This window comes from Phyllostomus hastatus, unplaced genomic scaffold (genome assembly GCF_019186645.2).
Source record: "Phyllostomus hastatus isolate PE091 unplaced genomic scaffold, TTU_PhHast_1.1 phas_scaffold_317, whole genome shotgun sequence".
Lineage (NCBI taxonomy): Eukaryota > Metazoa > Chordata > Mammalia > Chiroptera > Phyllostomidae > Phyllostomus > Phyllostomus hastatus.
In genome coordinates, this window is record NW_025334023.1 from 1,358,622 (window position 1) to 1,372,082 (window position 13,461).

The following is a 13,461-nucleotide window of genomic DNA, read 5'->3' on the forward strand; positions in this document are numbered from 1 at the left end:
AGAGGCAGCTGATCGGTGTATCTCTTACACACTGATATTTCCATCCCTCTCTTTCTCCCTCCCTTCCCCTCTCTCTAAAACTAAATAAAATCTTTTTTAAAAATCACTTCAGCTCTGGCTATTGTGACTCAGTGGATTGAGTGCTGGCTGGCAAACTGAAACATCACCAGTTTAATTCCCAGTCAGGACACAAACCTGGGTTGCTGGCTGGGTGCCCAGCTGGGGGTGTGCAAGAGGCAACTCTCTTGCACAGCACGTGGATGTTTCTCTTCCTCTCTTACTCCCAACCTTCCCCTCTCTCTGAAAATAAATAAGTAAAAATATTTTTAAAAAATCACTTTAAGGACTTCTGGCAAGATGGAGGCATAGGTGGACGCGCCGTACCTCCACGCACAACCAAGATTAGAACAACAACAATTTAGAGCCAGAATAACACCCAGAACTGATAGAGAATTTATCTGAATGGAAGTCGGACAGCCAAGAAGTTGAAGTAGACCCATTCATCCAGACTGGTAGGAGGGGCTGAGAGGAGGAGTGAGCGTGCGGAGTTTGGGGAGAACTGGGCGCATAAGGCAACTGGGAGTGCATAAGCCTTCCGGGATGCAGTGGTGGGCCCTGAGTACGCAAGCGACGGCTAGCGGATCCAGGGAGTGGCATTGTGGACCAGGGCAGAGCACACAACCCAGGATCCCAGAGAAGGGACTGAGATCCCAGGAGAACAGAGCTACCGCCATTGTTTGAACCTGCCCCTGCCCACCCCGCCCCCCCGCCCATGTACAACGTCACAATCTAGTGACTGGGGTGCCCAGCCCAGGGGAACACCTAAGGCTCCAACCCTCACCATAACAGGAGTGACCAGACGAGGCTGGGGGGAAGGAGAGAGAGAGAGAGACATGTCTCCAACAGAAGAACAGATCAGTCCCCCAGGACTCATCCTTTTGAGTGACCAAGAAATAGCCAATCTATCAGATGCACAGTTCAAAACACTGGTGATCAGGAAGCTCATGGAATTGGTTGATTTTGGGCACAAATTACATGAAAAAATGCAGGTTACCATAAAAGAGATGCAGGAAGATGCACAGAGAACTGATAGTGAAGGGAAGGAAACTGGGACTCAAAACAATAGAGTGGACCAGAAGGAAGAAAAACAACAACCAAGCAGGAAAGGATGAAGAAATAAGAATTCAAAAAAAACGAGGAGAAGCTTAGGAACCTCCAGGACATCTTTAAACGTTCCAACATCCATATTATAGGGGTACCAGAAGGGGAAGAGGAAAAGCAACAGATTGAGCACGTATTTGAACAAATAATAAAGGAGAACTTCCCCACTCTGGCAAAGGAAATAGACTTCCAAGAAATCCAGGAAGCTCAGAGAGCCCTAAAGAAGTTGGACCCAAGAAGAAACACACCAAGGCACATCATAATTACATTAGCCAAGGTAAAAATGAAGAAGAGAATCCTAGAAGCAGCAAGAGATAAGGGGACAGTCACCTACACAGGAGTTCCCATCAGACTGTCAGCTGATTTCTCAAAAGAGACCTTACAGGCAAGAAGAGGCTGGAAAGAAATATTCCAAGTCATGAAAGACAAGGACCTACATCCCAGATTGCTCTATCCAGCAAAGCTCTCATTTAAAATGGAAGGGCAGATAAAGTGCTTTTCAGATAAGGTCAAGTTAAAGGAGTTCATCATCACCAAGCCCTTATTTTATGAAATGTTAAAGGGACTTACCTAAGAAAAGAAGATAAAGAAAAAACATGTATAGTGAAAGGACAGCAAACTCACAATTATTAACAAGCACACCTAAAGCAAAACCAAAAGAAACTAAGCAAACAACTAGAACAGGAACAGAACCACAGAAATGGAGATCACATGGAGGGTTAGCAACAGGGGAGTGGGGGAAGAGAGATGGGGAAAAGGTATAGAGAATAAGTAGCATAGAATGTAGGTTGAAAATAGATAGGGGGAGGGTAAGAATAGTATGCGAAATGTAGAAGCTAAAGAAATTATAAATATGACACATGGACATGACTAAGGGGGGATATGGGTGGGAGAGGGTGTACAGGGTGGAGGGGAGTGAAGGGGGAAAATGGGACAACTGTAATAGCATAATCATTAAAATATATTAAAAAATCACTTTAAATGTAAGTGGATTTTAAATGCTCCAATCAAAACACATAGGGTAGCTGAATGAATAAGAAAGTAAGAGCAATAATGTGCTGTTTATAAGAGACCCACTTTAGATCAAAAGACACAGGCAGACTGAAATAGAAGGGATTAAAAAAGCACTTAATGAAAATAGAAATAAAAGAGACTTCCACTCAAGATAGAAGTGTAGGCAGACATGCTTTGCTTCCTCGTGTAACCATAGAAAGAATTACAACCAGATAGCAAAACTAGTAACACCCAGAACTGTTAGAAAATTGAGTTGTATGGAAGTCTGACAATCAAGGATTTAAAGAAGACACATTCATCCAGATGGGTAGGAGGGGTGGAGTTGCAGAGAAGCAGAGAGATGGTCTGGTGCAGAAAGGTGGTGGTGACAGTGGCAGGAGTGGAACAGACAGGGAGAATAGCTTCGGAGCAAGGGGTCCCAGCCCTAGGCTGCACAGCCCAGGGTTCCAGCACAGGAAGATAGATTTGTATTATCTCAGGCTGTAAAAACCATTGGGGTTGGGACAGCAGAAGAAACTGCCAGATTTTTGCTGTGTAAAGGGCCAACACAGTCTTAGAAAATACACAAACCCACCCACTCTAGGATTCACCACCAGGGCAGCAGCTGGAAGGGCACAAGTCACACACTGGGAGAGGGTGAAGTGACTGGAAACCAGGTGAGCACCGGACAAACCACCAGAAGTCAGATGGCAGCCTTGTCACCTCTCTAAGCTCTCTCCACAGAGCCACAAAGGGATGATCAATTACCACCCTAGCAATTACCTAAGGCTCTGCCCCACACAATATACAGGTGCCTTTTTGACAAAGGCTATGCTACTAAGGGAGAAAAGGCAGCTCTGAATAATACACAGAAACAAATACATGGAGGCTGCTAAATTGAGGAGACAAAGGATTATGGCATAAATGAAAGAACAGAACAAAACGAACTAAGAAAAAGAACTAAGTGGAACAGAGATAGCCAATCTATCTGATGCAAAGTTCAAAACAGGGGTTATCAGGATGTTTAGAGAACTCCTTGAGCCTGGCAAATAAATAAATAAATAAATAAATAAATAAATAAATAAATAAATAAATAAAATAAGAAATGAAGGTTACACTAAGTGAAATGAAGAATAATCCATAGGAAACCAATAGAGAAGGGAAGGAAACTGGGATTCAAATCAATGATTTGGAACATAAGAAAGAGATAAACATTTAACCAAAACAGAAGAAACAAGAATTTTTTAAAATGAAGAGAAAATAAGAAGACTCTAGGATATCTCCAAACATGCCAACATCTGAATCACAGGGGTGCCAGAAATAGAAGAGGAAGAGCAAGAAATTGAAAACTCATTTGAAAAAATAATGAAGGAAAACTTCCCCAATCTGGTAAAGAAAATAGGCATACAAGTCCAGGAAGCACAGAGAGTCCCAAACAAGTTGGATCCAAGAGGACCACAGCAAGACAGATAATAATTAAAATGCCAAAAGTTAAAGATAAATAGAGAATCTTTAAAGCAGCAAAAGAAAAGCAGAGAGTTACCTACAAAGGAGTTCCTATAAGAGGGTCAGCTGACTTCTCAAAAGAAACTTGGCAGGCTGGAAGGGACTGGCAAGAAGTATTCAAAATGATGAAAAACAAGGACCTACAACCTAGATTGCTCTACCCAGAAAAGCTATCATTTAGAGTTGAAGGGCACATAAAGTTCTTCCCAGACAAAGTAAAGCTAATGGAGTTCATCATCACCAAGCTATTAGTTTATGAAATGTTAAAGGGACTTATTTTTAAAAAAGATCAAAACTATGAACAATAAAATGGCAACAAATACATACATATCTATAATTGATCTAAAAAACAAAGCAAACCAGAAGAACAGAGACAGAATCATGGATATGGAGAGCATTTTGATGGTTGCCAGATGGGAGGGAGGTATGGGGGAATGCATGAAGAGGTGAGGGCATTAAGAAATACAAATAGGTGGTTAGAGAATAGCCACAGGATTGAAGTAGCCAAAGAACCTATGCATGGCCCATGGACATGAATAAGTGGGGATTGCCTGAGGGAGGGGGGAAGGTGGTAGGTAAAGGATAGCAAAGGGAAAAATTGAGACAACTATAATAGCATAATCAATAAAATTTAATTTAAAAAATAAATGTCACAATAGACCAGATAGATTTAATTGATAGTTTCAGTGCATTTCACCCCAAAGCAGAATATACATTTTTTTCAAGTTAAAATGGAACATTTTCCAAGATAAACTACATGTTAGGGCACAAAAGAAGTCTCAATAAATTTAAGAACACTAAAATCATATTAAGCATCTTCTCTGAGCACAATGGTATAAAATTAGAAATCAATTACAAGAAAAAAACTGAAAAACGCACAAACACACAGAGCCTAAATAATTTGCTACTAAATTTTGAATGGCTTAACAGTGTGATTAAGGAAGAAATTAAAAAATACCTTGAGACAAATGAAAATAAAAACACAATGACCCCAAATCTATGGACACACAAAAAGAAGCTGTAAGAGGGAAACTCCTAGCAATTCAGGTTTACCTCAAGAAACAAGAAAAAAAATCTAGAATAAACAATTTAGCCTTACAACTAAAAAACAACAACAACAACTAAAAAAAGAACAGCAAACAAAGACAAATGCAAGTAGAAGAAAGGAAATAATAAAGATCAAAGCAAAAATAAATGAACTAGAATCTAAAAAAATTACAAAGTATCAGTGAAACCAAGAACTGCTTCTTTGGAAAGATAAACCTGATAAAACTTTAACCAGACTCATCAAGAAAAAAGAGAGAGAGGACCCATATAAATAAAATCAGAAATAAAAGAGGAGAAGTGACAACCGACACCATAGAAACAAAAAATTATAAGAAAATACCACAAACAATTGTATGCTAACAAATGAAGACAACTTGAAAGAAATAGATAAATTCCTAGAAACATGCAATGTTCCAAGACTGAATCAAGAAGAAACAGGAAATCTGAACAGATTGATCACTACCAATGAAATTGAATCAGTAATTTAAAAACTCTCAATAACTTAAAATATCAAAAGTCCTGGACTAGATGGTTTCACGGGTGAATTTTAGCAAACAATCAAAGAAGAATTAACACCTATTGTTTTCAAACTATTCCAAAAAATTCAAGAAGAGGGAAAGCTGCTAAGCTAACTTTATGAGGCCACCATTATGCTGCTTCCAAAATCAGACAAAGACATTACAAAAAGAATATATATATATATATATATATATATATATATATATATATATATATATATGACAATATCCCTGATGAACACAGATGCAAAAATCCTCAACAAAAAAACTAGCAAACCAAAACCAGCAATACATTAAACAGATCAATTAAACAGATCATATACCATGATAAAATGAAACCTATGCCTGGGATGAAGTTTAATTCAATATCTGCAAATCAATTGACATCATATACCTTATAAACAGCACAAAGGATAAAAATCATATAATCATATCAATAGATGCTGTAAAAGTATTTTACAAAACTCAGCATTCATTTATGATAAAAACTCTTAGCAGAGTGAAAACAGAATGAACACATATCAACATAATAAAGGGCATTCATGAGAAATCCACAACTAACATCATACTCAATGGGGAAACCTAAAAGCTTTTTCATAAGAGCAGGAACAAGATTTTCACCACTTTCATTTAACAGAATATTAAAAGTTCTAGCCACAGCAATCAGACAAGAAAAAAAAAGATATCCAAATTGAAAAGGAAGAAGTAAAATTGTCATTATTCGCAGAGGAAATAATACTATATAGAGAGAACTCTAAAGATTCCACCAAAAAAAACTCTATTAGAACTGATAAATAAATTCAGTAAAGTAGCAGAATACATAATAAATATTAAAAAATCAGTTACATTTTTATATGCCATTGTCAAACTATCATGGAAGAGAAATTAAGAAAACAATCCCATTTACAATTGCAACAAAAAATACATATGAATAAATTTAACCAATGTTGTAAAACACCTGTATTCAGAAAACTATAAGACATTAAAGAAAGGAATTGAAGGAGATACAAATAAATGGAAGCATATATCATGCTCATGAAGGGAAAGAATTAACGTGGTTAAAATTTCCACACTACCCAAACCAACCTATAGGTTGAATGCAATCCTAATCAAAATACCAATGACATTTTTCACAGAACTGGAACAAACCACTCCAAAATTTATGTTGACCAATAAAAGACCCCAAATAGCCATGGCAATCTTGAGAAAACAAGAACAAAATTTTAGGTATCATGCTACCTGATATCAAACTATACTATCAAGGCCATACTAATCAAAACAGCATGGTACTGGCATAAAAATAGAAACATAGATCAGTGGAACAGAATAAAGAGGCAAGAAATAAACCCACACCTATATGGTCAATTAATGTATGACAAGGAGAATATACAATGGTTGGGGTGGTGAACACATAATACATTGTACAGATGGTGTGTTGTGAATTGTGCACCTGAAACCTGTGTAATTTTGTTAACCTGTGTCACCTCAATAAAATCAATAAAAAGGAAAAAAGACTACATTTTCAAATGTTTTTACCACTTTAATATCAAATAAATATTTTCTCATTAAAATGTACAATGAGGTAAAGACAGTCTATTCAATAAATGCTACTGGGAAAATTGGACAAATACATGCAAAAAAAAAAAAAAAGCCCTGTACCACATTCTTATACACAAGAATAAACTTAAGATGGATTAAAGACTTAAATGTAAGACTCAAAACCATAAAACTAGAAGAAAACATAGGCAGTTTTTTTGTTTTTGATATATCTCCTTGGGCAAGGGAAACAAAAGAAAAAATAAATAAATGGAACTACATAAAACTAAAAAGTTTTTGCACAACAAAGAAAACCATCAACAAAATGAAAAGACAACTTACTGGATGGAAGAAGATATTCGCCAATGATCCATCTGATCATTTGTTAATACACAAAATTTATTTATACAGAAAGAACTTAAACAACTTAACATGAAAGAAGAAAGAAAGAAAGAGAAAGAGAGAATTTAAAAATGGGCAAGAAATGGGCAGAGGACTTGAATAGACATTTTTCCAAAGAAGGCATACAGATGGCGAATAGGCATACAAAAAGTTGCTAATCATCAGAACAATGCAAATCAACACCACAATGAAATACAACCTTACACTTGTCAGAATGGCCATCCTTAATAAATACTCAAACAAGTGCTGGCAAGAATGTGGAGAAAAGGGAACCTTAGTGCACTGCTGGTGGAAATGCAAACTCGTGCAGCCACTGTGGAAAACAGTATGGAGGGTCCTCAAAAAATTAAAAATAAAACTGTCTTATTACCAAGTGATTCTACTCCTGAGTATATATCTGAACAAACCCAGAACACTAAATCAAAGGAATATATGCAGTGCTATGTTTATTGCAGCATAATTTACAAAGTATGAAAGCAACTCGAGTGTCCATCAATAGACAAGTGAATAAATAAGTGGTGGTACATATGTACAATGGAATATTACTCAGCCATAAAAAATAAAATCTTACCATTTGTGACAACATGGATGGACCTAGAGGCTATTATGCTAAGCGAAGTAGGTCAGACACAGAGAGACAAGTACCATATGATTTCACTTATATGTGGAATCTAAAGAACAAAATAAACAAACAGAAACACAGAAACAGACTCATAGGTACAGAGAACAGATTGGTGGTTGCCAGAGGGGAGTGAGGTCAGGAGGCTTGGTAAAAAAGGTGAAGGGATTAAGATATACAAACTGGTAGTTACAAAATAGTTGTGGGATGTAAAGTACAAGGGAATATAGTCAGTAATATTGTAATAACTATGGATGGTGCCAGGTGGATACTAGAATTATATGAAGGGTCACTCTGTTAATTATATAAATGTCTAACCACTATGCTACACACCTAAAACTAATATAAAATAATATTAAGTGTCAACTGTTATTGGAAAAAAAAACAGCATAGAATGATTCAAAGAGGAAAGTCTCATCCCAATCCTGCGCCCTCCCCATAAGGAACAACTTAAAAAGATTTTTTGTACCTTTTCAGAATTTTAAGAAAACACATATGTTCTCCCTCCTCCTTTTTTAAGATATAAAAAGTTTAATTTTATAATATCATCAGTAACAATCTGTAGTTATACACAGAACCAGGAATGTCACAAAAGGGGTAATATCCTGGACTTCCATTACACACAGCCCTATGACTCCCTCCTCCTTCTTCACAAACAAAATTTGTATTCTATCCACAGCCTTCTGCACCCTTCTTCTTTCACTAAACAATACACTTGGAGACTCTTTTTCATATTCAGACAGCAAGAGTTTTCTCATTCTTTTTTAGCAGGTTAAATCTTGCTGGGTAGATGTACCATAATTTAAGTGGCCCCTTCCTTATTAAAAGACAGTTGGGCTATTTCCTAGACAAAACCTGCTCCCTTCCGTGACAGAGAGGCTGATCGAGCAGTCAGAATGGGCTTATAAAAGGGAGTGGGGAGGTGGGAAGACACTGTGCCTTCTTCCTAGGTGGGCTGAGGGCAGGGTAAAGGCAGGTGAGGGAGAAAAAGTGGGGGCTGGAGGCTAGGTTGGTTCTCTCATGGGTCTCCTGGGGGGCTGGTTTCTCTGCTGACTCTTCCTCTGGTGCCCCCATTGCCCACTGCTCCAGCTTGTCCCTTTTCTGGTGGCCATCTCCTAGCTCTTGGGCTGACTTCCCTGGGAACTTCCCAAGACCTCTGTGTGGGAAGAGGGGTTGTTGAGGTGTGAGGAACTAGAGTCTGGCTGTCTGGGCTGGAACTCACACGGGCTCTCCACATTGCCCTCCCAACCCCACTCCCAGCTCCCATCGTGCCTGGTCTGGGACCATAACTGAACAACTCAAGGGCCTTCACCTGGCCCAAGAACAGTTTCCCTGTCTGCCCTACTGGCAGTCTCTGGGCGTCTAAAAGCCACTAAGCTGCTAAGGCTGGCTGGTGCCCCTTCTTTCACTCCCCGCCCCCATTGGCAAGCCATGCCCTGTGGTTTCTCTTGAGTGGATTTGACAGGACTTGCCAAGCTGGCAGGGATTTCCCATTGTGGATGAAGTACTGGCTGGTGAAACCCAGGAGAGGTGGAGGCAACCTCCAAGGTGACAGAGCAACCTAGTGTTGAAGTGCCCTCAAGGGAGGATCTAGCCCAGACCCCTCATTATGTGATTTAGCTGCTCTGTGGGGTAAACTTGGGTGGGTTGGGCAGAAGATTTGAGCTTGGAAGCGAGACAAGAGATCTGACCAAGGGTTCTATGGTTGCTGCCTCTCAGGCCTCGTGTATTTCTGACTGTGGCTTTCTGGCAGGAACAGACGGACATGGCCTGGAAGATGGCACAGTTGCAGCTTCTGGCTTTGGTGACTGTTGCATAGGGTGCTCCGCCCAGGACTCTATGGGACAGGATGGATCTGTTCAAAGTCTGCATGGGTGCCAAATACTACAAGAAAAATCCAGGTCCAGAGGACAAGTTTCATGACCAGGTAAGGATGGAGTGGGGTCTGGAGTAGAAAAAGCACTGACTCTAAAAAGGGAAGAAGTTGGTGGACAGGAAGATCAACTTTGAGGGGGTGATGGAGGCAGGAGTGTGGCTAAGGTTATCCTGAGATCCTCCCTTAGAGGGGCCACCAGTGGGGGGCCCACTATGGCCCAACTGCTTTCCTCACATCTTATCAAAGAATATACCCAAATTGCCTACATGGTAGGTGCATGGTAGTTTCTACTTATACAAATAAGGAAATAGGCCCAGAGAGGCCACAGTTACATGTGGAAATTGAGAGGCTAATCATTAACTAAGGTGAGGAGAAGACAGGCAGTAACTTTCCCAGCCTTAATTGCGTGCCAGCCGACAGGGCTCAGAGGTAAGGCCGAAGGAGAGACCAGTCCCTCACAGTCATTGTGAAGCAAACATACACAAACCGGCCGGGTCTCCCACCCCCATTAGGTTCTGAAGACAATGACAAATCATATGTGTGGGAAGATTTCCCAGGAAAGGGGCCATCAGCCTTGGCCTTGGAGGATAAGAGTTTTCCAGGAAGACAGAGCTGGGAGGGACAGCCTAGGAGAGGACAGCACGTACACAGGCCGAAGGGTGACACACAAACAGTGGCAAGTCCGTGGGGCCAGAGCACACAGAGAAGGGGAGGTAAGGCCAGGGTCCCCATGTCATAGGTAAGGCCCCTGGAAGCAGTTCAGGAAATCTGAGCTTGAAGGTGAACTGCAAACTTATGAGAGATGCCAGTATTTCATTCCTTCTGCCCCCCTCCCCTGCTCCCCACAAGGTCTCATGTTGCTAGAGGGCTGGGGTGTTCTCAGGGAAAGGCTGCGGCATGGACTGACTCCAGGGCTTGAAGTGAAGAGAAGGAAGCCCAGCAGCCCCATGATTTCTGAGTCATCTGAAACATTTCATTCTTAGTATGTGTGTGTGTGGTAAAATACACATAACATAAAACTTGCCATTTAAAGCATTTTCTAAGGGGACAGTTAGTGGCATTAGACACACTGATGTTGTGCAGCAACATGGGGCAACCACCATCCACCTCCAGAACCACTTCATCTTCCCAAACTGAAAGTCTACCCATCATGTCATTTTTAGAACTTTTTAAGTTCCAAAGGGTACTTTTGAGGACCCTTTGGAGTTTCCTCCAGATTATCGTAATTCTGGGGGACTTGGGCTATGTGGGAGTGGCTATTTTTGTTGAACCCCGACTTTACATCATATTAAATCTTTTGGAGGAAGAAATCATTGACCTTGGCTGGTGGGTCAGGGATGAAGTGCATGGGGTCTTGCAGGGTGACCAAGAGCTGGGACATCCGAGGAAGAACACGGGTGAAGTTGGGGAGGCCTGGACGCATGGTCTGTGTTAGCCGCACTGGGTGTGGGCAAGGTTGTTGGAAAGCAGTCGGTTTAGCCCCATTCTCATGGATTTTCCTTGATTTCTCCTGGGTGCCCAGACCAATAACATCTCCCCTCCCGCTTCACCCTGGGAACTAGAGTTCATCTCAGAGAGTGGAAGCAATTGGCCCATGATCACCCCGCTCTTGAGTCATGGCCCAGAGTGATTTCCAGAGAGAAACCTTCTACCATCTTACCTGCTTTGAATTTAGCTCTCTAGGGTAGCCTCCCTGTTCAGCCAGGCCCATGTTCAGGCCTCTGTGCTGACCATTGCCCCTCTGTTCCCGCATTGCTTTCGGAACCCATCTGGAGGCCCCTCATCTGGGGTTCCACGCCCCAGGACGGCCAGACCACCACCCTTCACCTCCGCTCCCCACCACAATGGGGGACCAGGCTCCAGAACACCCTGTCCTGCGTCTTAACCCCGCCACTTCCCAGGGGTTCAGCTTACTTACACTGTAAAAACTGTTGTAATAATGTTTTTACTGGATTGATGAGAAGATAAAGCACAAAAGCCTTGGGGACTCTGCACAGCTGTTCTCTAGGCCTAAATATCACATGATTCCCTCAACCCCGAAGGAAAACCATAAACAACGTAAGAGAAGATATTTGATCTGTTTTGTTCACTGTAGTATTCTCAGAGCCTAGCTCAGGGCCTGATATACCATAAGCACTCAGTTAATAGTGGCTGGATGCAAAATGAGTCACATAAATAACTTGAATAATGTGAAATAAGTTTGTAAACTGTTTAGGGCTGTACAAATAATAATTGCTCCCTCTGTCAAGTTACTTGACAGTTCCTCTGTCAAGTAACACAGTGAGTAATCCCCTGTGTTACTCACTGTTAAATCCAATACATTATTGCTTTGCCACAAACGGGGCCTCCTCAAGAACCACACACAGGTGCCCCCCCAAGGAGTGTCCCCCTGCATGACCTACTGGGACATAGGGGCCAGAAAATGGAAGAGATGGCTGTGCTGAGGGAAGAACTTAGTCCTGTGTCTTCCCCACGCAGTGCAGTCCCTGGAAGAAGAACGCCTGCTGTTCTGTCAACACCAGCCAAGAGGCCACAAGGATGTGTCCTACCTGTACAGATTCAACTGGGACCACTGCGGACCCTTGGAACCCATCTGCAAGCGCCACTTCATCCAGGACACCTGCCTGTATGAGTGCTTCCCCATCCTGGGGCCCTGGATCCAGCAGGTGCGGTGCCCTCCCCACAGCTGCTCCCCAGACATCTCCTCACTCTGCCTCTCCACCTCTGGGGCTATTCAGGGCTGGGCACTGAGAATCCTGAGTCTGAGGCCTTTTCCCCTCCACACATGTCCCAGGTGAACCAGAGCTGGCGCAAAGAGCGCATCCTGAACGTGCCCCTGTGCAAAGAGGACTGTGAGAGCTGGTGGAGAGACTGCCGCACCTCCTACACCTGCAAGGCCAACTGGCACAAGGGCTGGAACTGGACCTCTGGTGAGGGCCTGGGCGTGTGGGGAGGGAGGAATGGGAGGTGGAGGGTGGGGGTGAACAGGTGTATGAGGGGTAGTTGTAAGGCCAGCAGAAGACATGGTTCTGAGCCCAGTGCTAAAGGCCTTCCATCCTCAACAGGGCTTAATGAGTGCCCGGTGAAGGACGCCTGCCACCCCTTTTCATTTCTACTTCCCCACGCCTGCTGCTCTGTGCAATGAAATCTGGAGTCACTCCTACAAAGTCAGCAACTACAGCCGAGGGAGTGGCCGCTGCATCCAGATGTGGTTCGACCCGGCCCAGGGCAACCCCAATGAGGAGGTGGCAAGGTTCTATGCTGAGGCCATGAATGGAGCTGGGCTCCATAGGGTCTGGCCTGGCCTGTGTGGCCTGGCCCTAATGTTGTTCCTAGTGCTCAGCTGAGATCCTTTTACCTTCTGATACCTGGACACCCCTGCCCAGTTCAGCCCCACAGCTCAGCTCCCATGCTGGAAACTGTCCACAGCTTGAATAAACCAGCTATCCCGCATGTGTCTTGCAAACTGTTTGGGTGTGAATGGGAATGTGACTGTTGCGTCCTAGTGTCCATTGACTGAGGCCAGTGAGACCTGGTCAGTTCCCAGCTCTGATACTTGCTATGAATTTTTCAGATACTGAATTATTCTTCTAACTGAGGACATATTTATAGCTTTCAGCTTCATTTTTCGCTTCAGCTCTGATCTAGAGTTAGACCCAGGGCTTTATCATTGGAATTGGAGGCAAGCCTCCTGGGAATGACTATTCTGCCCTGTGCTCAGCTGTCCAGGAAAAGGGAGAGGAATGGCAGTGCCCAGCACGTTCTGGATGGCTGCCTGGAAAGAAGTGAAGGGTCCAACAAGA

At 42.4% G+C, this 13,461-nt stretch overlaps 1 pseudogene; it reads left to right on the forward strand.

The window, feature by feature from the left end:
* The first annotated feature begins 9,547 nt into the window (after positions 1–9,547).
* On the forward strand, positions 9,548–13,043 carry LOC123805495 (annotated as a pseudogene).
* The last annotated feature ends 418 nt before the right edge of the window (positions 13,044–13,461 follow it).